Here is a 24700-nt window from a genome sequence, read left to right as displayed (position 1 = left end):
TCTTAACACTGAAAGGATGCAAATAACATGTCCAGTGACTCTTTGATCAACTCGCATCATGCATAACAGCGTGTAGTATTTGTCTCGGTGCGCCATCTGGATTGACGTGTAAACTGAAACTTCATGAGTCAAGATAACCTGACTGATTAGCGATTGATATATATTTGGGTGGATTTTCATGTGAAATAGATCTTGTGTGTGTGTGTGTGTGTGTGTGTGTGTGTGTGTGTATATATATATATATATATATATGTATATGTATATATATATAAAAGCAACACCATGGCAGCACTCAAGGGTTGAATAAACTTCTTCAAGATACACTATACAGTGCTATCCAACATTTCAAAGTCCTTTACTTTTTTGTCAGGGATGCAAAATATAAATAACCAGCTTACCTTATATCAGTTATCACCCAGTGAACCTTCCTGCTGGTTCCAAGTCAACGCACCCACCCGTCGGACAGCAATGATGACGTCACTCCGCTGAATGCACTAGACTTCCAGTCACCATTGGATGATGTCACTTAGTGACAGCTCGTCACCTAACAACCATAGTAAACAACTTTAACAGACTACAATTACATATAATGTGAACAAGACATCACTGGTTACCATAAGACTGCATGGGTTGGGTATGTATTACTGGCGCTGGGAATCCCAGCAGCAGAATGCGGTGTGTGTGTGTGTGTGTGTGTGTGTGTGTGTGAAGGGGGGGGGGGGGTGAGCGCATCAAAGCCCCTTGCGGGCCTGCTGTGCTCGCCATGCTGTGTGCTCGGTGGCTCCTACGTTGACCACAGATTCTATTCTCACTCAATGGCTGTCATAGACGCCCATGAGTGGGCATAGTCCCTGCTAGTTGGCATGCCGACTGTCAGGATTTAGAGGGGGGCGGGATGTAGCCGTCGGTAATGTGACCGGCAGACACTGTATCGAAAATCGCAACATTTGTAAAAAGATCACTAGCTGGAACATAAGAAATACAATCAATCAAGTTTTAGTCAACTAGAAGCAACTTAAACTTAGCATATCATTTAACCCTCTAGGAGCCAATGTGTCTAAGCACATAGGGGGTCATTCCGAGTTGATCGCTCGCTAGCTACTTTTTGCAGCGCTGCGATCAGATAGTCGCCGCCTATAGGGAAGTGTATTTCTGCTTTGCAAGTGTGCGATCGCCTGTGCAGCCGAGCTCTGCAAAAACATTGTGTGCAGTTTCTGAGTAGCTCAGAACTTCCTCAGCCCTTGCGATCACTTCAGCCTATTTGTGTCCGGATTTGACGTCAGACACCCTCCCTGCAAACGCTTGGATACGCCTGCGTTTTTCCAAACACTCCCAGAAAACGGTCAGTTGACACCCACAAACGCCCTCTTTCTGTCACTCTCCTTGCGATCGGCTGTGCGAATGGATTCTTTGTACAATCCATCGCTCAGCAACGATCCGCTTTGTACCCATATGACGCGCCTGTGCATTGCGGTGCATTCACATGTGCAGTAGTGACCTGATCGCTGCGCTGCAAAAAACGGCAGCTTGTGATCAGGTCGGAATGACCCCCATAATCCACCTAGTCTCGCAGCGCAGGAGTTTTAGACCACGACACCTCCCCTGATTGTTCTAGGGATATGATCTATCATTTGGTAGCGCAATGCTGATAAATTATATTATGAGGGACTTCCAAACTGTGTCTAGCCACGGGCTGGTCACTAGAACCCACAATGATGACTTTTCTAATTGCGGACCTATGGGCCGTCATACTCTCTTCTTTTTAGATAAAACCATCAACAGTACTGAAATTACTGTTGACATTATTAAATGTATGCAGGTGATCTATATTTACAAACAGGGGGTTGTGTGATGGGTTTTTCTGTCGCTCCGGTTTATGCTTATATGTACATGTTTTCCATTGAAAAAGATGGGTTTTTTTGGGGGGGGGTTTTTGCAACAGTGAGATCCGCTCTAAAGTCTTTTTCTACACCAGATTTATAGATGATTTGCTCATATTCTGGAAGGGATCAAGACAGTCCTTTGTGGAAATAAATATCTAGATAATAACTGAACAGTACAATAGCAGACAGGGTCCTATAAAGTTTACTTATATAATCAGGCAATCAGAGGTGAATTATCTAGATCAGGGGTTCTCAAACTCGGTCCTCAGGACCCCACACAGTGCATGTTTTGCAGGTAACCCAGCAGGTGCGCAGGTGTATTAATTAGTCACTGGCACATTTTAAAAGGTCCACAGGTGGAGCTAATTATGTCACTTGTGATTCTGTGAGGAGACCTGCAAAACATGCACCGTATGGGGTCCTGAGGACCGAGTTTGAGAACCTGTGATCTAGATGTTAACATCAGTGTAAAAGATGGGAAAATAGTGACAACACTATGGCCCTCATTCCGAGTTGTTCGCTCGCTAGCTGCTTTTAGCAGCAGTGCAAACGCTAAGCCGCCGCCCTCTGGGAGTGTATTTTAGCTTAGCAGAAGTGCGAACGAAAGGATCGCAGCGCTGCTACAAAAAAAGATTGTGCAGTTTCTGAGTAGCTCGAGACATACTCCTAGCTAGCGATCACTTCAGACTATTTAGTTCCTGTTTTGACGTCACAAACACGCCCTGCGTTCGGCCAGCCACGCCTACGTTTCCCCAGCCACTCCTGCGTTTTTATCTGACACGCCCGCGTTTTTACACGCACTCCCCGAAAACGGTCAGTTACCTCCCAGAAACACCCACTTCCTGTCAATCACTCTGCAGCCAGCAGTGCGATTGAAAAGCGTCGCTAGACCTTGTGTGAAACTACATCGGCTTTTGTGAAAGTACGACGCGCGTGTGCAGTGCGCACCATACGCATGCGCAGAAGTTCAGTTTTTTGCCCTGATCGGAGCGCTGCGAACGAAAGCAGCTAGCGAACAACTCGGAATGACCCCCTATATACAAAAGAGACAGAATATTATTTTGCAGTTTAACAGTTTTCATACCAAACTATTAAAATCCGGACTCCCATATTCCCGGCTGCTAAGAGTATGGCGTGTTAATAGTGACCCTAATAAAGATGTTTTGCAAATGGACACTAATTCAGACCTGTTCGCTCACTGGGTTTTTTTGCAGTCCTGCGTTCACATAGTCGGTGGTCTAAACTGCACGTGCGTATGCACTGCAATGCACAGACGCGTTGCACAGGTACAAAGCGTATCACTGCTCAGCGATGGATTTGTGCGAAGAATCCATTTGCACGGGCGTTCGCAAGGAGAATGCCAGGAAGAAGGAGTTTGTGGGTGTTAACTGTCCATTTTCTGGGAGCGTTTGGAAAAACACAGGCGTGTCCAAGCGTTTGCAGGGAGGGTGTCTGACGTCAATTCCGGGACCGGACAGGCTGATGTGATCGCAGCGGCTGAGTAAGTCCTGGGCTGCGAAGAGACTGCACAAGATCTGTTTGTACAGCTCTGCTACACATGCGATCGCACACTTGCAAAGCAAAAATACACTCCCCTGTGGGTGGTGATTATGCGAACGCAGGACTGCTAAAAAAAAACCTAGCGAGCGATCTGGTCTGAATTAGGCCCTATGATAGAAAAATGTAGGGTCATGGGATATCCTAGGGGGCTATTCTTACAGGCAAAACAAAAAGTATCGTCCATGGACCGTACTTTACGTTTAATTGCTGCGGCTAAGAAGAATAAATCTATAGAGGCGATGCCCTGGGTAACTAATTTACAGTAGGCCGTGAAAATATAAACAGACACTCTAAAAAATATTGGCCGCTGATCAGGTCAGACCAGGATTTAGGCTTGAGTAACACCCGACTAAGGGATATAGAGGCAGATGTATTAACCTGGAGAAGGCATAAGGAAGTGATAAACGCAAGGTGATAAATGCACCAGCCAATCAGCTCCAATATGTAAATTGACAGTTAGGAGCTGATTGGCTGGTGCTTTTATCACTGGTTTATCACTTCCTTATGCCTTCTCCAGGTTAATACATCTACCTCCTATTTACTAAGCCTTGTATGGAGATAAAGTGGACGGAGATAAAGTACCAGCCAATCACTGTCTAACTGCCATGTCACAGGCTGGGTTTTAAAAATGACAGTTAGGAGCTGGTTGATTGGTACTTTATCTCCGTCCACTTTACCTCCATCCAAGTCTTAGTAAATATTCGGTACCTAGTGGTTAAAACCGACATCACAGATTTTTCAATTCTTAGAGAGTGATAACTAGCACGGTAATAAAGTACCAATAAATCAGCTTCTAACTGTCACTTTTCAAACACAGCCACATGGCAGTTAGGAGCTGATTGGCTGGTACTTTATCACTGTGCTATTTATCACCCTGAACAAATGAGAGTTTTTGCGTAGAATGCAAAAAGAAAGGGGACTAAATGCCTTTTCCGGGGGAAACACTTATAAATTCATAGAGTAATATATAGTTAAAATGTAACTTTTAATTCATAATTGATAAAAAGGTTAGATTAGAAATTCAGATCCTTACACCAGGTTATAATGCGGCATATCCCTGCTGTTTTGAGAAAATACAATTGCAACTTATCATAAGTCAATGAGCATTTGTAGCGAAAATATAAAGCAAATATATACATATAAAGATATCCAGAGACTTTTAAATTTGTCTATAAATAGGGTTATTTCAAACAGTCTGATCGTCCTATTCATCACCACTCATAATTAACTTGGAAAGACACCACAAATATGACAAAAAAATGTAAAGAAAAAAATGTTTTTGTTGGAGTTTACATGTACTCCCTTTTTTTGTATTTTATCCTAAATTGAATATTTTGATTGCAAACCAACCCTTTGTTGCCCACCAATCAGTCATGTGGGCAAACAACTTGACTGCAGATGTTCCTTATCATTAATGAGTGTCAAGAAAAAAGAGCCGTTGATATTGGTCAATCAATTCGATAATCAATTATCAAATTACTCTTTGATAAATCAGGTCCAGTGCAGTTTCACAACCCTTTTGCTATTTATCACACTCCAAGGCGTGATAACTCTGGGCCTTTGTCTGTAAAAAACTCCTATCACTTTTTACAAGCGAAAAATGGATGGTTGCTTTGGCTGTGGGTGTACAACATGTGGCCTTTTAGCCCCTTCGGGGGTATGCACGGAAATCTTCCAGGCTAGCCAGCACTGACAGCACTGACTAACCCGGAAGATTTCTGGGCATACTACCTCCTGATTCCCTGGGGACAGCTGTGCCGGGAATCAGCATACTTCATTATGGAGTTTAGCCCCCCCCCCCCCCCCCCGGATTCCTATTGGCCTTGGGGAGGGGGGGGGGGAGGGGGGGGTTAGCTGTAACATGGCTTGTGCTGATTCCCGGGTGCCGCAAGGCAGCCGGGAATCAGTGCTGGGGCTGGCGATACCCCGGGCCCGCGTGCAATCGCCAGGCAATGACCTCGCCTTGCCCCGTCACTCGCCCCCCTGCACCTTCCCCCCTCCCCCCTGCTCCCACGCCAATTTAAAAACACACACCCCAGGGTGTGTTTTTAAATTGGAAACTCACCACTGAGGGGGTTAATAAAGGGAGATACCTTTTAGCACCCGCATTCAGGAAAAACATACAAGATAAGACACCACTTAATGTGTAACTCGAGCTTTGTAGTATATCAAATAATTTGCCCCTGTGGCTATACTTATATTGGGAAAAGTGAGTGCACTTTCCACGAGAGGATGATGGCCCATAGGTCCACGATTAGAAAGCCATCATTGTGGGTGCTAGTGACCAGCCCGTTGCTAGACACTTTTTGGAAACCCCTCATAGCACTGCGCTACCGAATGATAGATCATATCCCTAGGTCAATCAGGGGAGGTGATCGTGGTCTAAAACTCCTGCACTGCGAGACTAGGTGGATTATGCTCTTAGACATAGAGGGTTAAATGATATGTTAAGTTCAGGCTTGGACTGGCCCACAGGGGTACAGGGGAAACCACCGGTGGGCCCCACTGCCTGGGGGCCCTCCTCCTCTAGGGATCAGGTTCCAGACTGTGCACTTGAATTATACATACTGTATGTTTCCTTATTCTACATAGGACTATGGTGTATTATTTTCTACAGTACATTGCTGTTATTAATCTGGCACATTATCATGCATGCACTAGCAGTATTTACTATGTATATTTATCAAGGGTCCCAGACCATGCACTCTCTAATGGTTAGCCATGCCTCTGTGTCGGCTGGCCACACCCACTCTGGAAATGCCACACCCCTAAGCATGGACCCCTACCATTGCATATCCCCGGCGGGCCTTTCATTCCCCAGCCCGACACTGGTTAAGTTTAAGTTGCTTCTAGTTGACTAAGGGCCTAATTCATACCTGATCGCAGCAGGAAGTTTGTTAGCAGTTGCGCAAAACCCTGTGCAGTGCAGGTGGTGCAGATGTAACATGTGCAGAGAGAGTTAGATTTGCGTGGGGTGTTCAAACTGAAATCTAAATTGCAGTGTAAAAATAAAGCAGCCAGTATTTACCCTGCACAGAAACAAAATAACCCACCCAAATCTAACTCTCTCTGCACATGTTACATCTGCCCCACCTGCAGTGCACATGGTTTTGCCAAACTGCTAACAAATTTGCTGCTGCGATCAACTCTGAATTACCCCATAAAAGTTGATTCATTGTATTTCTTATGTTCCAGCTAGTGATGTGTCTTTATACAAAAGTTGCAAGTTTAGATACAGTGTCATGCAGTCTTATGGTAACCAGTGATGTCTTGTTCACAATATATGTAATTGTGGTCTTTTAAAGTTGTTTACTGTGGTTGTTAGGTGACTGGCTGTCACTAAGTGACATCATCCAATGGTGCCTGGAAGTCTAGTGCATTCATCGTCGCTGTCCGCCGGCGGGTGTGTTGTCCTGGAACCGGCAGGAAGGTTCACTGGGTAATAATAACAGATATAAGGTAAGCTGTTTATTTGTATTTTGTATCCCTGATGAAAAAGTAAAGGACTTTGAAACGTTGGATAGCACTGTATAGTGTATGGCGAAGTTTGTTCAGCCCTCGAGTGCCACCGTGGTGTTGCTTATCTTGTAGAACAGAGGTTCTCAAACTTGGTCCTCAGGACCCCACACGGTTCATGTTTTCCAGGTCACCTGTAGATTTTTAAAATATGACAGTTGGTGATACACAGTGCAGCTGCCGGGTGACATGGAAAACGTGAACCGTGTGGGGTCCTGAGGACAGAGTTTGAGAACCACTGTTCTAGAAGATGGTAGATAAATAAAAAGTAAAATCTGATTGGTTGCTATGGGAAACATCTCCACTTCTGAAAACCTGCACTTTAGTACATATACCCCTAGGTCACTAAGCTATACAATAGTGAAAACGCGATCCAAATTCATCCAGTAGTATTTGTGTGATGCCGGAATGAACAGACATAAAAATTCCAACATTTTAGTTTTTGTCTCCCTAGTTCATAAACAGTCCCTAGAAGTACAGTATCATACCTCCCAACTGTCCCGATTTTCGCGGGACAGTCCCGTTTTTTGGGGACTGTCCCGCTGTCCCACCCGCGGGCCACAGTGTCCCGCGGTGGGAAAGGGGCAGTTGGGAGGCTCTGTCTCTCGCTGCCCTGCTTAGCAGAGCAACGGTGAATATACGCGGTGCGCATGCGCACAGCGTCTATTCACTGGAGTCAGAGGGAGAGGGGGCATGCCAGCGGCTCACAGGGCGCTGGGCATGCCCCCTCAGTGATGAAAACGGTCGCGGGTCCTCCCGCGAAGCCATGCCCCTTTTCATAGGTCACGCCCCCTTTTCGGGAACGCGCCACTGCTTCGCCGTGCGTGTGTCCCTCTTCAATCCAAGTGAAAGTTGGGAGGTATGCAGTATATTTCTCAAAACAATTGCTATGTACTGTACAGACACAACCCTTGGTTTTATTATATGTATAGATTTAATATGTATGTGTATTTATATAGTTTAGATGTTATAGATGTCTGTGCCACAGTAGTACCATGGGGATGTGGTCAATTTACCTACAAGCAAAATCCCGACAACTATTGACCGACGGTCAAAATCCGACATGGTCAAAACACTGACATTTAAATTGTCAACAAGTCAAAAAGTCGACATGAGTTTTTCATGATTTTTTCATTGAAACCGACTCGTTCATACTTTACATAGAAACATAGAATTTGACGGCAGATAAGAACCACTTGGCCCATCTAGTCTGCCCCTTTTTTTATCCTTAGGCAATCTCAACCCTTTTTGAACTTTAATTCTTTGTAAGGATATTCATATGCCTATCCCAAGCATGTTTCAATTGCTCTATAGTCTTAGCCTCTACCACCTCTGACGGGAGGATATTCCACTTATCCACTACCCTTTCTGTGAAGCCATTTTTCTTTAAATTTCCCCTGAACCTCCCCCCCCTCCAGTCTCAGTGTATGTCCTCGAGTTCTAATATTTCTCTTCCTTTGAAGAATGTTTCCCTCCTGAACTTTGGTAAAACCCTTGATATATGTGAAAGTTTCTATCATGTCCCCCTTTCCCTTCTCTCCTCCAAACTATACATATTGAGATCTTTTAGCCTTTCCGGGTAAGTTTTGTGATGTAGGCCATGCACCATTTTAGTTTCTCTCCTTTGTACAGTCTCTAATGTATTTATATCCTTCTGTAGATATGGGGGGTCATTCTGACTCGTTCGCTCGCTGATGTTTATCTACTGCACATATGCCGGCGCATTCCAGACGTCCGAAGGCCGTGGCAGGGCTGCGATCGCCTCTGATTGACAGGCAGAGGTGGTCGCTGGGCGGGAGGGGGCGAAGCAGCGGCGTTTGGCCACCGTTTCGTAGGCGCGGTCCGGGCAACGCAGGCGTGGCCGGACCAAACGGGGGGCGGGCCGCAGCAGCTGCGTGACGTCACACGCAGCCGCTGCGGCCAGCAGCAGTGATAAACAACTCCCGGGCCAGCCGCAGGAGTTGCGCTGGCCGGGAGTTACTCCACGAAATACAAAAGCATCGCCGCTGTGCGATGCTTTTGTATTTGTGCGGGGATGCCGGCACGGACATGCGGGGCGGACTGGCCTTGTGCTGGGCGTCCCCCCGCATGTCAGGGAAAATAATCGTAGCTGTGCTAAATTTAGCACATCTACGATCAACTCGGAATGACCCCCATGGTCTCCAGAACTGGACACAGTATTCCAGATGGGGCGGAACCAATGACCTATGCAGTGGCATTATTACTTATTATTTCCTGCTACTGATTCCTCTCCCCATGCAACCAAGCATCTGACTTGCCTTTCTCATTGCTTTGTTGCATTGCTTTCCTGACTTTAAGTCACTTGAAATAGTGACTCCTAGATCTCTTTCCTCCTCAGTCATTTCCATTATAGTACCCTCGATACTATATTTAACCTTTGGGTTTTTGAGACCCAAGTGCATGATTTAGCATTTTTTTAGCATTAAACTGTAGTTGCCTCGTTCTTGACCATTTCTCAAGCCTACCTAGGTCATCAATCATTTGATTTACCCCTCCCGGTGTGTCTACCCTGTTGCATATCTTTGTATCATCTGCAAATGGCATACTTTCCCTTTAATACCATTTGCAATGTCACCAACAAAGATATTAAAGAGAACTGGTCCAAGTACAGATCCCTGGGGTACTCCACTGGTAACATTTCCCTCCATAGATTGCACTCCATTTACTACAACTGTCTGTTTCCTATCCTGCAACCAGGTTCTTATCCATTTACCTGTTTTATAATCCATCCCCACGCTTTCAAGTTTATTTAGCAGTCTGCGATGTGGGATAGTGTCAAATGCCTTACTAAAGTCTAGATATGCTACATCTACAGCTCCCCCTTGATCTATTATTTTCATCACAGAGTCAAAAAAGTCAATGAGATTTGTTTGGCATGATCTCCCACCAGTAAATCCATGCTGTTTTGTATCCTGTAAGTTATTTGATTTAAGATATTCCACAACTCTCTTTCCCTACTACTGATGTAAAGCTTACTGGTCTGTAGTTACTTGCTTTTTCCTTGCTTCCACTTTTGTACAGTGGAACTACATTCGCTCTTTTCCAGTCCTCCGGAATGGCACCTGTTACTTGTTAAATAATTCTGTTAATGGTGCCACCAGAACATATTTTAGCTCTTCTAGTATCTTTGGATGTATCCCAACTGGCCCCATTGATTTATCCACTTTTAGTTTTGAAAGTTCTGTTAGGACCTTCTCCTCTGTAAATATACTTTCATCTACTTTATTTTTATAAATGTCCTTGCAACTTAAGTGTGGCTCCTTCCCTTCTCCTTCTATAGTAAATACTGAGCAAAAATAATTAATTAGGTGATCTGCTATTGCCGAGTCTCCCTCCACCAAATTCTCACTCTCTGTCTTAAGTCTTATTATTCCCCCATTTGATTTTTTCCTTTCATTTATATACTTGAAAAAAGTTTTGCCCCCTTTATCTACTGACTGGGCCATTTTCTCCTCAGCTTCTGCCTTTGCATGTCTGATCACTTTCTTAGCATCCTTCCGTCTGTCAAGATACAGCTCTTTGTCGTTATAATTTTGAGTCTGTTTGTATTTCCTAAAAGCCATATTTTTTGCTTTCACACTAGTTGATACTTCTTTTGGGAACCAGTGGACCTGCAGGGGGTATATACTACTGTGCCAAGCGCAGCGAGCCAGGCTAGGAGACACGGTACACTTATACGGTGTCCATGTCGACCTATGTCGACATAAACACAAAGACCCAATAAAAAACATGTGTCGACTTTTTGACCAGTTGACATTTTAAATGATGGTATTTTGACCTTGGCTGCATTCTAAATGTCGGTATTTTGACCTTGCCAGGATTTTGACCGTCGGCCACTTGTCGGTATTTTGATTGTAGGTATTTCATACTAAACCCGTGCCATGCACCTATAGTCTAGGACACATACAACAAATAAATGGTGCATGACAAAGTGTTTTGCTAATGGGATGACCAAAGTAACATCTTAGTTCTGTTCTAATAAATAATCAATGAAGTGCTTGATATTACACATACAAATTAATATGTTTAGCCGTGATTAATAGATAACCAAGTTAATTAAAAGCCGTAGTTTGGATATAAAAGTCAGGCTGTCGACCAGTGTTTTATCCGGAACATTTCGTAGCCTCGGCGTCCTTCCGCCGAGATGTACGCGCATCCCCTAGACCATTGTTATTTATTTTCTGGAGTAGATAATCTTTTGTAATTCATAATTGATCACCTGGAAAACAACTTCATAGATCTGTCAATACTCAGCACAATTCTCCAATGCGTATAATTGTTTAGCACAATGGATAATCCATGCAATTCATAACTTAGCTAATTAAATACAGCTGTGTATTCAATGAGCGCTGCTTAGCAATTCAGACGGTAAGTCAGTCTACTTCAGGCCTCTAATTCTTCTAATGCACTGCTACCGGCTAGACAGACTAATTCATTGCTGGACTAGGGAACCCACAGCCGTGTGGTCGGCGGCAGCAGCCCTCAGGGAATGCCAGCAGTACTGCGGCAAGTCATGATGCCTTTCTGTAGGCTCTGAAGAAGAGAGTCCTCGGAATACAGAATAAAGCTGTGTAAGGGTTACGATTTCAAACGGGTGGTATTCATGTGACCGCCGGTCAGCTGACCGACAGTCACATGACCTCCTCGACCATCCCGACGGCTCGCTATACCGATGGTCGGCATCCCGACCAACAGAGACTATTTCCACTCGTGGGTGTCCACGACACCCATAGAGTGGGAATAGAACCCGTGGCGACCGCAGGGGCTTGCTGCACTCGCCCCTCCCCGCCGGGATCCCGGCGTCGGTATGCTGCCGGGATCCCGGCGTCGGTAAGCTGACTGGCGGTCTCCTTTCAAACATGTTCATGGCATTTATGTAAAGGTGTTTGTTGTATTGCCTTTGCAACTTCCGCTCGTATCAAGCAAGAAAAGCAACATAACAAGATGTAGGGAAGCCTCAGCGTCTGCAGAACTCATAGCCGTATCCTGCAACAGTCCCAACTTTTCACAGGTCCATCCTGCTGCCTCAGGGGGTGGAGTACAAAACTGAACGATGGTGTCTGCAGGGAGCAACGTTTCAGATCTATGGTGGGATGTAGTAACAGCAAAATCAAGTTCAATCACATTACTCATATGTATCAAGATCTGGAAAGCAAAACTTTCAGAAGCTTGTGCCGGGATTATGGCCTTCTTTCTGTATAAATCCCCGGATCCCTCCAAGTGTCCCCCGTGGCTATGGGCTTCTTACTGCATAGATCCCCAGTCCTCCAAGTGTCCCCCGTGGCTATGGGCTTCTTACTGCATCGATCCCCAGATCCTCCAAGTGCCCCCCGTGGCTGTGGGCTTCTTACTGCATTGATCCCCAGATCCTCCAAGTGTCCCACGTGGCTATGGGCTTCTTACTGCATAGATCCCCAGTCCTCCAAGTGTCCTCTGTGGCTATGGGCTTCATACTGCATAGATCCCCAGATACTCCAAGTGTCCCCCGTGGCTATGGGCTTCTTACTGCATAGATCCCCAGATCCTCCAAGTGTCCCCCGTGGCTATGAGCTTCTTACTGCATTGATCCCCAGATCCTCCAAGTGTCCCCCGTGGCTATGGGCTTCATACTGCATCGATCCTCAGATCCTCCAAGTGCCCCCCGTGGCTATGGGCTTCTTACTGCATAGATCCCCAGTCCTCCAAGTGTCCTCCGTGGCTATGGGCTTCATACTGCATAGATCCCCAGATACTCCAAGTGTCCCCCGTGGCTATGGGCTTCTTACTGCATCGATCCCCAGATCCTCCAAGTGTCCCCCGTGGCTATGAGCTTCTTACTGCATTGATCCCCAGATCCTCCAAGTGTCCCCCGTGGCTATGGGCTTCATACTGCATCGATCCCCAGATCCTCCATGTACCCCCCGTGGCTCTGGGCTTCTTACAGCATAGATCCCCAGATACTCCAAGTGCCCCCCGTGGCTATGGGCTTCTTTCCGCATAAATCCCCGGAACCCCCTAGTGCCCCCGTGGCTATGGGCTTCTTACAGCATAGATCCCCAGATCCTCCAAGTGTCTCCCGTGGCTATGGGCTTCTTACAGCATAGATCCCCAGATCCTCCAAGTGTCCCCCTAGAGGGGGAATATAATAGTGCGCCGAGCGCAGCGAGCCATGCGAGGGGATGCGGTACACTTATACGGTGTCCATGTCAACCTATGTCGACATACACACCCACAAAATTTGAAAAACTTGTGTCGACTGTTAGACTTGTTCACATTTTAAATGTCGGTATTTTGACCTTGTCGGTATTTTAAATGTCTGTATTTTGACCTTGTCGGGATTTTGACTGTAGGAATTTCATACTGATCCCATATAATAGGATTTTAATACCTACCGGTAAATCCTTTTCTCCTTGGCCGTAGAGGATGCTGGGGTCCACTTCAGTACCATGGGGTATAGACGATTCCGCAGGAGCCATGGGCACTTTAAGACTTTTCAAGGGTGTGAACTGGCTCCTCCCTCTATGCCCCTCCTCCAGACCTCAGTTATAGGAACTGTGCCCAGGGAGACGGACATTTCGAGGAAAGGATTTACTTTTATATTAATGGTGAGATTCATACCAGCTCACACCTCAACCATGCCGCACAACATGGCATTCAACATGACACACGCCAACAGGCATGAACCAATTACAGCAACATGCTGAAAACAAATGAAACACAACTTGTGTAACTATAAAGAACAAACTGCAGGTAAAGTACGCACTGGGTCGGGTGCCCAGCATCCTCTACGGACTAGGAGAAAAGGATTTACCGGTAGGTGTTAAAATCCTATTTTTTCATACATCCTAGAGGATGCTGGGGTCCACTTCAGTACCATGGGGTTATACCAAATCTCCAGTACGGGCGGGAGAGTGCGGATGACCCTGCAGTACCGATTGACCGAAGTTGAGGTCCTCATCGGCCAAGGTGTCAAACTTTTAAATTTAGCAAATGTGTTTGACCCTGACCAAGTAGCTGCTCTGCAAAGTTGTAAAGCCGAGACGCCCCAGGCAGCCACCCTGGATGAGCCCACTTTCCTAGTAGAATGGGCCTTCACCGACTTCGGTACCGGCAAGCCTGCCATAGAATGAGCATGTTGAATTGTCCCTCTGATCTAGCGCGCAATAGTCTGCTTAGAAGCAGGACACCCAACCTTGCTGGGAGCATACAGGACAAACAGAGCCTCTGTTTTCCGTAATCGAGCTGTTCTTGCGACATGAATCTTCAAAGCTCTAACCACATCTAGAGACTGCGACTCAGTGAAAGTGTCAGTAGCTACTGGCACCACAATAGGTTGGTTTATGCGGAAGGACGAAACCACCTTTGGAAGAAATTGTTGACAAGTTCTTAACTCTGCCCTATCTTCATGGAAGATCAGGTAAGGGCTCTTGTGAGACAAGGCCCCCAACTCAGACACTCGACTTGCGGATGCCAAGGCCAAAAGCATCACCACTTTCCAAGTGAGAAACTTCAATTCTATCTCCTGCAGAGGTTCAAACCAATCTGATTGAAGGAACTGCAACACCACATTAAGGTCCCATGGTGCCACTGGAGGCACAAATGGAGGCTGGATGTGCAGAACCCCTTTCACGAACGTCTGAACTTCTGGAAAGGAGGCCAATTGTTTTTGAAAGAAAACGGATAAGGCCAAAATCTGGACCTTGATTGACCCCAATCTAAGGACCGCATCCACACCAGCCTGCAGAAAATGGAGAAAACGTCCCAACTCAAACTCTTCCGTAGGAGCCTTCGTGGATTCACACCAAGACACATATTTTCTCCAAATACGGTGGTAATGTTTAGACGTTACTCCTTTCCTGGCCTAAATAATAGTAGGGATGACTTCCTTGGGAATACCCTTTCGGGCTAGTATCCAACGCTCAACAACCATGCCGTCAAACATAGCCGCGGTAAGTCTTGATACACACACGGCCCCTGCTGTAGTAGGTCCTCTCGAGGAGGAAGAGGCCGAGGATCTTCTATGAGCAACTCCTGAAGATCTGGATACCAAGCCCTCCTTGGCCAGTCTGGAGCAATGAAGATTGCTCAAACTCTTGTTCTTATTATTATTTTGAGAACTTTTGGAATCAGTGGAAGTGGAGGGAAAACATATACTGACCGAAACACCCACTGGGTCACCAGTGCATCCACTGCTATTGCTTGAGGTTCTATCGACCTGGAACAATATCTCTGAAGCTTCTTGTTTAGACGAGATGCCATCATGTCTACTTGAGGAACTCCCCAAAGACTTGTCACCTCTGCGAAGACTTCTTGGTGGAGGCCCCACTCTCCTGGATGGAGATTGTGTCTGCTGAGGAAGTCTGCTTCCCAGTTGTCCACTCCCGGAATGAAAATTGCTGACAGAGCTCTAACATGTCTTTCTGCCCAGAGGAGAATCGTTGTCACCTCTGCCATTGCCGCTCTGCTTTTCGTTCCGCCTTGCCTGTTTATGTACGCGACTGCTGTTACATTGTCCGATTGGATCTGCACGGGATCTTGAAGAAGATGTACCGCTTGTAGAAGGCCGTTGTAAATGGCTCTCAATTTTCAGAATGTTTATGTGAAGGCAGGCTTCCTGACTTGACCATTTTCCTTGGAAGCTTTCCACCTGTGTGACAGCTCCCCAGCCTCGGAGACTTGCATCCGTGGTTATTAGGACCCAGTCGTGAATCCCAAACCTGCGTCCCTCTAGTAGGTGAGAACTGTGTAGCCACCACAGGAGCGAAATCCTGGCTTTGGGGGACAGGATTATTTTCCGGTGCATGTGTAGGTGGGATCCAGACCACTTGTCCAACAGGTCCCACTGGAATACTCTGGCATAAAATCGGCCAAACTGTATGGCCTCGTAGGCTGCTACCATTTTCCCCAACAACCGAATGCATTGATGGATCGACACGCTTGTTGGTTTCAATATTTGTTTGACCATTTTCTGGATTTCCAGAGCCTTTTCCACTGGAAGAAATACTCTCCGTACTTCTGTGTCCAGAATCATCCCTAGAAAGGACAATCTTGTCATCGGTTCCAACTGCGACTTTGGAAAATTCATGATCCAACCGTGTTGTTGGAGTATTGACTGGGAGAGTGCGATGTTCTGCACCAACTGTTCCCTGGATCTCGCTTTTATCAGGAGATCGTCCAGATAAGGAATTATATTAATTCCTTTTTAACGAAGGAGGACCGTCATCTCCGCCATCACCTTGGTGAATACCCTCGGTGCCGTGGAGAGTCCGAACGGCAACGTCTGAAACTGGTAATGGCAATCCTGTACTGCGAATCTCAGATAAGCTTTGTGAGGATAAATGGGAACATGCAAGTAAGTATCTTTTATGTCTACTGACACCATGAAGTCCCCCTCTTCCAGACTGGAAATCACTACCCTCAGGGATTCCATCTTGAACTTGAACCTTTTCAGGTAGAGATTCAGATTTTTCAGGTTTAAAATCGGTCTGACTGAGCCGTCCGGCTTCGGAACTACGAAGAGGCTTGAATAAAAAACCTTCTCCTTACTGTGCCAAGGGTACCAGGACAATGACCTGATCCTGACATAATTTTTGAATTGCCGTTGTTGCTGCCTCTCTTTCTGGAAGAGAAGCTGGCAAGGTCGATTTGAAAAATCGGCATGAGGGGGACGTCTTGAAACTCTTGTTTGTACCCATGGGATACTATTTGTAAGACCCATTGGTCCAGGCCAGATTGAATCCAGATTTGGCTGAAAAGTTTCAGACGTGCTCTCACCCGAGCGGACTCCCGCAAGGGAGCCCCAGCGTTATGCTGCAGATTTGGCAGAAACAGGGGTGAACTTCTGCTCCTGCGATCCAGGAGACGCTGCGGATTTCTTTCCTTTTCCTCTTCCCCTACCTGCAAAAATAAGAATTTACTTACCGATAATTCTATTTCTCATAGTCCGTAGTGGATGCTGGGAACTCCGTAAGGACCATGGGGAATAGCGGCTCCGCAGGAGACTGGGCACAAAAGTAAAAGCTTTAGGACTACCTGGTGTGCACTGGCTCCTCCCCCTATGACCCTCCTCCAAGCCTCAGTTAGGATACTGTGCCCGGAAGGATTTTGAATCCCGGGTAAGACTCATACCAGCCACACCAATCACACCGTACAACCTGTGATCTGAACCCAGTTAACAGCATGATAACAGAGGAGCCTCTGAAAAGATGGCTCACAACAATAATAACCCGATTTTTGTAACAATAACTATGTACAAGTAATGCAGACAATCCGCACTTGGGATGGGCGCCCAGCATCCACTACGGACTATGAGAAATAGAATTATCGGTAAGTAAATTCTTATTTTCTCTGACGACCTAGTGGATGCTGGGAACTCCGTAAGGACCATGGGGATTATACCAAAGCTCCCAAACGGGCGGGAGAGTGCGGATGACTCTGCAGCACCGAATGAGAGAACTCCAGGTCCTCCTCAGCCAGGCTATCAAATTTGTAGAATTTAGCAAACGTGTTTGCCCCTGACCAAGTAGCTGCTCGGCAAAGTTGTAAAGCCGAGACCCCTCGGGCAGCCGCCCAAGATGAGCCCACTTTCCTTGTTGAATGGGCTTTTACAGATTTTGGCTGTGGCAGGCCTGCCACAGAATGTGCAAGCTGAATTGTACTACAAATCCAACGAGCAATAGTCTGCTTAGAAGCAGGAGCACCCAGCTTGTTGGGTGCATACAGGATAAACAGCGAGTCAGATTTTCTGACTCCAGCCGTCCTGGAAACCTATATTTTCAGGGCCCTGACTACGTCCAGCAACTTGGAGTCCTCCAAGTCCCTAGTAGCCGCAGGTACCACAATAGGCTGGTTCAAGTGAAACGCTGAAACCACCTTAGGGAGAAATTGAGGACGAGTCCTCAATTCTGCCCTGTCCGTATGAAAAATTAGGTAAGGGCTTTTATAGGATAAAGCAACCAATTCTGAGACACGCCTGGCTGACGCCAGGGCTAACAGCATTACCACTTTCCATGTGAGATATTTTAAGTCCACAGTGGTGAGTGGTTCAAACCAATGTGATTTTAGGAACCCCAAAACTACATTGAGATCCCAAGGTGCCACTGGAGGCACAAAAGGAGGCTGTATATGCAGTACCCCCTTGACAAACGTCTGAACTTCAGGAACTGAAGCCAGTTCTTTCTGGAGGAAAATTGACAGGGCCGAAATTTGAACCTTAATGGACCCTAGACAGTCCTGTTTGCAGGAAATGCAGGAAACGACCCAGTTGAAATTCCTCTGTAGGGGCCTTCCTGGCCTCACACCACGCAACATATTTACGCCAAATACGGTGATAATGTTGCACGGTTACATCCTTCCTGGCTTTGATCAGGGTAGGGATGACTTCATCCGGAATGCCTTGTTCCTTCAGGATCCGGCGTTCAACCGCCATGCCGTCAAACGCAGCCGCGGTAAGTCTTGGAACAGACAGGGTCCCTGCTGGAGCAGGTCCTTTCTTAGAGGTAGAGGCCACGGGTCCTCCGTGAGCATCTCTTGAAGTTCCGGGTACCAAGTCCTTCTTGGCCAATCCGGAGCCACGAGTATAGTCCTTACTCCTCTCCTTCTTATGATTTTCAGTACCTTGGGTATGAGAGGCAGAGGAGGGAACACATACACTGACTGGTACACCCACGGTGTTACCAGAGTGTCCACAGCTATTGCCTGAGGGTCCCTTGACCTGGCACAATATCTGTCTAGTTTTTTGTTGAGGCGGGACGCCATCATGAAATGACGTTTCCATGCTTGACCACAAGCCCTGGAAATTTTTTCCCTGTGTGACTGCTCCCCAGCCTCTCAGGCTGGCATCCGTGGTCACCAGGACCCAGTCCTGAATGCCGAATCTGCGGCCCTCTAGAAGATGAGCACTCTGCAACCACCACAGAAGAGACACCCTTGTCCTTGGAGACAGGGTTATCCGCTGATGCATCTGAAGATGCGATCCGGACCATTTGTCCAGCAGATCCCACTGAAAAGTTCTTGCGTGGAATCTGCCGAATGGAATAGCTTCGTAAGAAGCCACCATTTTTCCCAGGACCCTTGTGCATTGATGCACTGACACTTGGCCTGGTTTTAGGAGGTTCCTGACTAGCTCGGATAACTCCCTGGCTTTCTCCTCCGGGAGAAACAGCTTTTTCTGGACTGTGTCCAGAATCATCCCTAGGAACAGCAGACGTGTCGTCGGAATCAGCTGCGATTTTGGAATATTTAGAATCCACCCGTGCTGTCGTAGTACTACTTGAGATAGTGCTACTCCGACCTCTAACTGTTCCCTGGACCTTGCCCTTATCAGGAGATCGTCCAAGTAAGGGATAATTAAGACGCCTTTTCTTCGAAGAAGAATCATCATTTCGACCATTACCTTGGTAAAGACCCGGGGTGCCGTGGACAATCCAAACGGCAGCGTCTGAAACTGATAGTGACAGTTCTGTACCACAAACCTGAGGTACCCTTGGTGAGAAGGGCAAATTGGGACATGGAGGTAAGCATCCTTGATGTCCAGAGACACCATATAGTCCCCTTCTTCCAGGTTCGCTATCACTGCTCTGAGTGACTCCATCTTGAATTTGAACCTTTGTATGTAAGTGTTCAATGATTTCAGATTTAAAATAGGTCTCACCGAGCCGTCCGGCTTCGGTACCACAAACAGCGTGGAATAATACCCCTTTCCCTGTTGTAGGAGGGGTACCTTGATTATCACCTGCTGGGAATACAGCTTGTGAATGGCTTCCAATACCGCCTCCCTTTCGGAGGGAGACGTTGGTAAAGCAGACTTCAGGAACCGGCGAGGGGGAGACGTCTCGAATTCCAATTTGTACCCCTGAGATACTACCTGCAGGATCCAGGGGTCCACTTGCGAGTGAGCCCACTGCGCGCTGAAATTCTTGAGACGACCCCCCACCGTACCTGAGTCCGCTTGTAAGGCCCCAGCGTCATGCTGAGGACTTGGCAGAAGCGGGGGAGGGCTTCTGTTCCTGGGAAGAGGCTGCCTGCTGCAGTCTTTTTCCCCTTCCTCTGCCCCGGGGCAGATATGAGTGGCCTTTTGCCCGCTTGCCCTTATGGGGACGAAAGGACTGAGCCTGAAAAGACGGTGTCTTTTTCTGCTGAGAGGTGACCTGGGGTAAAAAGGTGGATTTCCCAGCCGTTGCCGTGGCCACCAGGTCCGATAGACCGACCCCAAATAACTCCTCCCCTTTATACGGCAATACTTCCATATGCCGTTTGGAATCCGCATCACCTGACCACTGTCGCGTCCATAACCCTCTTCTGGCAGAAATGGACAGCGCACTTACTCTTGATGCCAGAGTGCAAATATCCCTCTGTGCATCTCGCATATATAGAAATGCATCCTTTAAATGCTCTATAGTCAATAATATACTGTCCCTGTCCAGGGTATCAATATTTTCAGTCAGGGAATCCGACCAAGCCAGCCCCGCACTGCACATCCAGGCTGAGGCGATTGCTGGTCGCAGTATAACACCAGTATGTGTGTATATACTTTTTAGGATATTTTCCAGCTTCCTATCAGCTGGCTCTTTGAGGGCGGCCGTATCAGGAGACGGTAACGCCACTTGTTTTGATAAGCGTGTGAGCGCCTTATCTACCCTAGGGGGTGTTTCCCAACGCGCCCTAACCTCTGGCGGGAAAGGGTATAATGCCAATAATTTTTTAGAAATTAGCAGTTTTTTATCGGGGGAAACCCACGCATCATCACACACCTCATTTAATTCATCTGATTCAGGAAAAACTACGGGTAGTTTTTTCACACTCCACATAATACCCTTTTTTGTGGTACTTGTAGTATCAGAAATGTTCAAAGCCTCCTTCATTGCCGTGATCATGTAACGTGTGGCCCTACTGGAAAATACGTTTGTTTCCTCACCGTCGACACTGGAGTCAGTGTCCGTGTCTGTGTCGACCATCTGAGGTAACGGGCGCTTTAGAGCCCCTGACGGTGTTTGAGACGCCTGGACAGGTATTAACTGTTTTTCCGGCTGTCTCATGTCGTCAACAGTCTTTTGTAAAGTGCTGACGCTATCACGTAATTCCTTCCATAAGACCATCCAGTCAGGTGTCGACTCCCTAGGGGGTGACATCACTATTACAGGCAATTGCTCCGCCTCCATACCATTTTCCTCCTCATACATGTCGACACAACGTACCGACACACAGCACACACACAGGGAATGCTCTGATAGAGGACAGGACCCCACTAGCCCTTTGGGGAGACAGAGGGAGAGTTTGCCAGCACACACCAGAGCGCTATATATATACAGGGATAACCTTATATAAGTGTTTTTCCCTTATATAGCTGCTGTCTTTATTAATCTGCCAAATTAGTGCCCCCCCTCTCTTGTTTTACCCTGTTTCTGTAGTGCAGGACTGCAGGGGAGAGCCAGGGAGCTTCCCTCCAACGGAGCTGTGAGGGAAAATGGCGCTTGTGTGCTGAGGAGATAGGCTCCGCCCCCTTCTCGGCGGCCTTTCTCCCGCTTTTTTAAGGAAAAACTGGCAGGGGTTAAATGCATCCATATAGCCCAGGAGCTATATGTGATGTATTTTTAGCCATCTAAGGTGTTTTTATTGCGTCTCAGGGCGCCCCCCTCCAGCGCCCTGCACCCTCAGTGACCGGAGTGTGAAGTGTGCTGAGAGCAATGGCGCACAGCTGCGGTGCTGTGCGCTACCTTATTGAAGAAAGGACGTCTTCTGCCGCCGATTTCCCGGACCTCCTCTGTCTTCTGGCTCTGTAAGGGGGCCAGCGGCGCGGCTCTGGGACCCATCCATGGCTGGGCCTGTGATCGTCCCTCTGGAGCTAATGTCCAGTAGCCTAAGAAGCCCAATCCACTCTGCACGCAGGTGAGTTCGCTTCTTCTCCCCTTAGTCCCGCGGTGCAGTGAGCCTGTTGCCAGCAGGACTCACTGAAAATAAAAAACCTAATTTAAACTTTTACTCTAAGCAGCTCAGGAGAGCCACCTAGTATGCACCCTTCTCGTTCGGGCACAAAAATCTAACTGAGGCTTGGAGGAGGGTCATAGGGGGAGGAGCCAGTGCACACCAGGTAGTCCTAAAGCTTTTACTTTTGTGCCCAGTCTCCTGCGGAGCCGCTATTCCCCATGGTCCTTACGGAGTTCCCAGCATCCACTAGGACGTCAGAGAAAAAGGGGGAACCTTTGGCCTTTTTGTATTTGTTGGGCCGAAAGGACTGTATGTGAGAGTGATGTGTCTTTTTCGCCGGTGTAGGAGCATAAGGCAAGAATGTCGACTTACCTGCGGTAGCTGCCGAGACTAACGCATCCAGACCATCACCAAACAAGACCTCACCTTTATACGGTAGAGCCTCCATATTTCTTTTGGAATCTGCATCAGCATTCCACTGGCGAATCCACAACGCCCTCTGAGCCGAATCTGCCATGGTAGCGGTTCTTGATCCCAAGAAACCAATATATTTCATGGTTTCTTGTACGTAAGCAGCAGCGTCTTTGATATGACCTAACGTTAGGAGTATCTCATCTCCATCTATTGTGTCAATGTCTAATGACAAGTTGTCTGACCACTTTTCAATAGCACTACTCACCCACTCACAGACAATGGTAGGCCTGAGTAGTATCCCATTGGCCACATCAATAGATCACCTCACTCACTTGCTGTCTGTCATTCCAGGCGCAGGGAGAAACACCTTTTCTCTTTTATGACAGGGCCCTGTCTAAAATGCGGGGTGACTCCCACCTTTTTTGGAAAAAGGTAAGCTGCCTGAATTCCTTTTGGGAATCTGAAATTTATTTTCAGGTTAAATCAGACTCCCTCCAAGAGACTGTTCAACTCCTGAGGTGGAGGGAAAATTACATTACTTCTTTACTAAAGTAAACCCTCTCCTTGTTGTAAAAGAGGGGGTTTCGTAACTTCTAACACCTCCTTTATAGCTAAAACATGTTTTGAATGCTTTTTTGCTAACTTAGGACCTATTCCCCTGGAATCACTAGTGTCGACACAGGAATCACAGTCCGTGTCGGTATCAGTTTGTACTACTTGTGCAAATTTGTATGTGACCCAGAAAGGTCCCTCTGGATGAAAGGCAGAACTATAAAAAATCACATCTTCAACAGATTATTTGCATTTTCTGTATGAGATTCAGTCCAACCTCTTACTGATATGATTCACACTATCATGTAACCTTTCACCCAGTTAGGCTCTTGGTGTCATATTACACCTCTGTGTCCCTAACATGTCTCCACAGAGTTCCCTGCCACAGACATGTCACACACGTGCACAACCACACCACAGACACTCCGGGACTTATAGGGGACAGACCCACAGTAAAATCTGTCAGAGGGACACAGATAGGATTTGCCAGTTCACAACCCAGTGCCAGTAACACAATGTCTGTGAACACAAAATGCCCACTGACATGCAGCGCTTTTATAATGTTAATCACACAATTATATAGCACCAAATTCACTGTGGCCCCCCTGTTTTGCACTCTGATACTTGTTCAGTAGTGGAGGAGGACCAGCGTTGTCTCTGCAGCCTTAGGAGAGAGAGAAAATGGCGCTGAGCAGTGTGCTGGCTGACTGAGGAGGAAGCTCCACTCTTCAATGGTGTGTTTCTCCTCAGCTTTTATGAGGTAATTTTTTATACTGGCGGAGGTAGGACTGTGCCTCAGCAACTTATGCCCCTTATTTATGCCAGTTTCCATAGGTTTCATGCTGCCCAGGGCACCCCCCCCCCCCCCCCCCCCTGCGCCCTGCAGTGCCTGTGTATGTGTGGGCAACATGGCGCGCTGCGCTCCCGCCAGCCCCGCGGTACCTTTAGCCGTCACTTTCTTGATTGAAGATCTGTCTTCTAACACTCACCTGTCTTCTGGCTCTGTGAGGGGGGTGACGGCGTGCTGTGGGAGTGAGCATCTAGGCACGGCTAGCGTTCAGTTCCCTTCAGGAGCTAATGGTGTCCTGTCAGCCAGAAGCAGAGCCATGAAACTCTTTAGGAAGTTGGTTCCTACTTCTGCCCCCTCAGTCCCACAAAGGAGGGAGACTGTTGCCAGCAGTTCTCCCTGAAAATAAAAAACCTAACATAAGTCTTTTCAGAGAAACTCAGTAAAGCTCCTCTGGAGTGCATCCAGTCTGCCTGGGCACATTTCCTATAACTGAGGTCTGGAGGAGGGGCATAGAGGGAGGAGCCAGTTCACACCCTTGAAAAGTCTTAAAGTGCCCATGGCTCCTGCGGAACCGTCTATACCCCATGGTACTGAAGTGGACCCCAGCATCCTCTAGGACATATGAGAAATATATATAAACTGCACACACAGTGTGTATAAAAGATAATTAAATAATGCAGAGGTTGTTTGCACAAAACAGGGCTTTCTATATTAAGAACAATTGATTTATTGAAATGGTCAACACACTGTGCTCCTGCTGACCATTAGATAAATGAATTGTTCTGTATATAGAAAGTTCTGCCTCTGCTAGAAATCTATAAAAACAAAACAAAATAAGTTTCCAGGATTTTCCGTCTTTCCCGGGAGAAGCATTTTTACACTGCGCACCCCTTCCTTGCTGGAGAAAAAAAGGGTCTCTGATACAGAAGCGTGCATGCACTATGCCCATCCTCATCTGATTTGAGCCAAGGCCAATAGCTGCTACGCAGGACCCTGGATAGGTCCTGACTGTAACTGGAGACCCCTGTGTAATTCTCTCCTCATGCTGTAAAGCAGCCGT

The sequence above is a fragment of the Pseudophryne corroboree genome, chromosome 1 (genome assembly GCF_028390025.1).
Source record: "Pseudophryne corroboree isolate aPseCor3 chromosome 1, aPseCor3.hap2, whole genome shotgun sequence".
Classification (NCBI taxonomy): Eukaryota; Metazoa; Chordata; class Amphibia; order Anura; family Myobatrachidae; genus Pseudophryne; species Pseudophryne corroboree.
Note: the sequence above shows the minus strand (reverse complement) of the source record.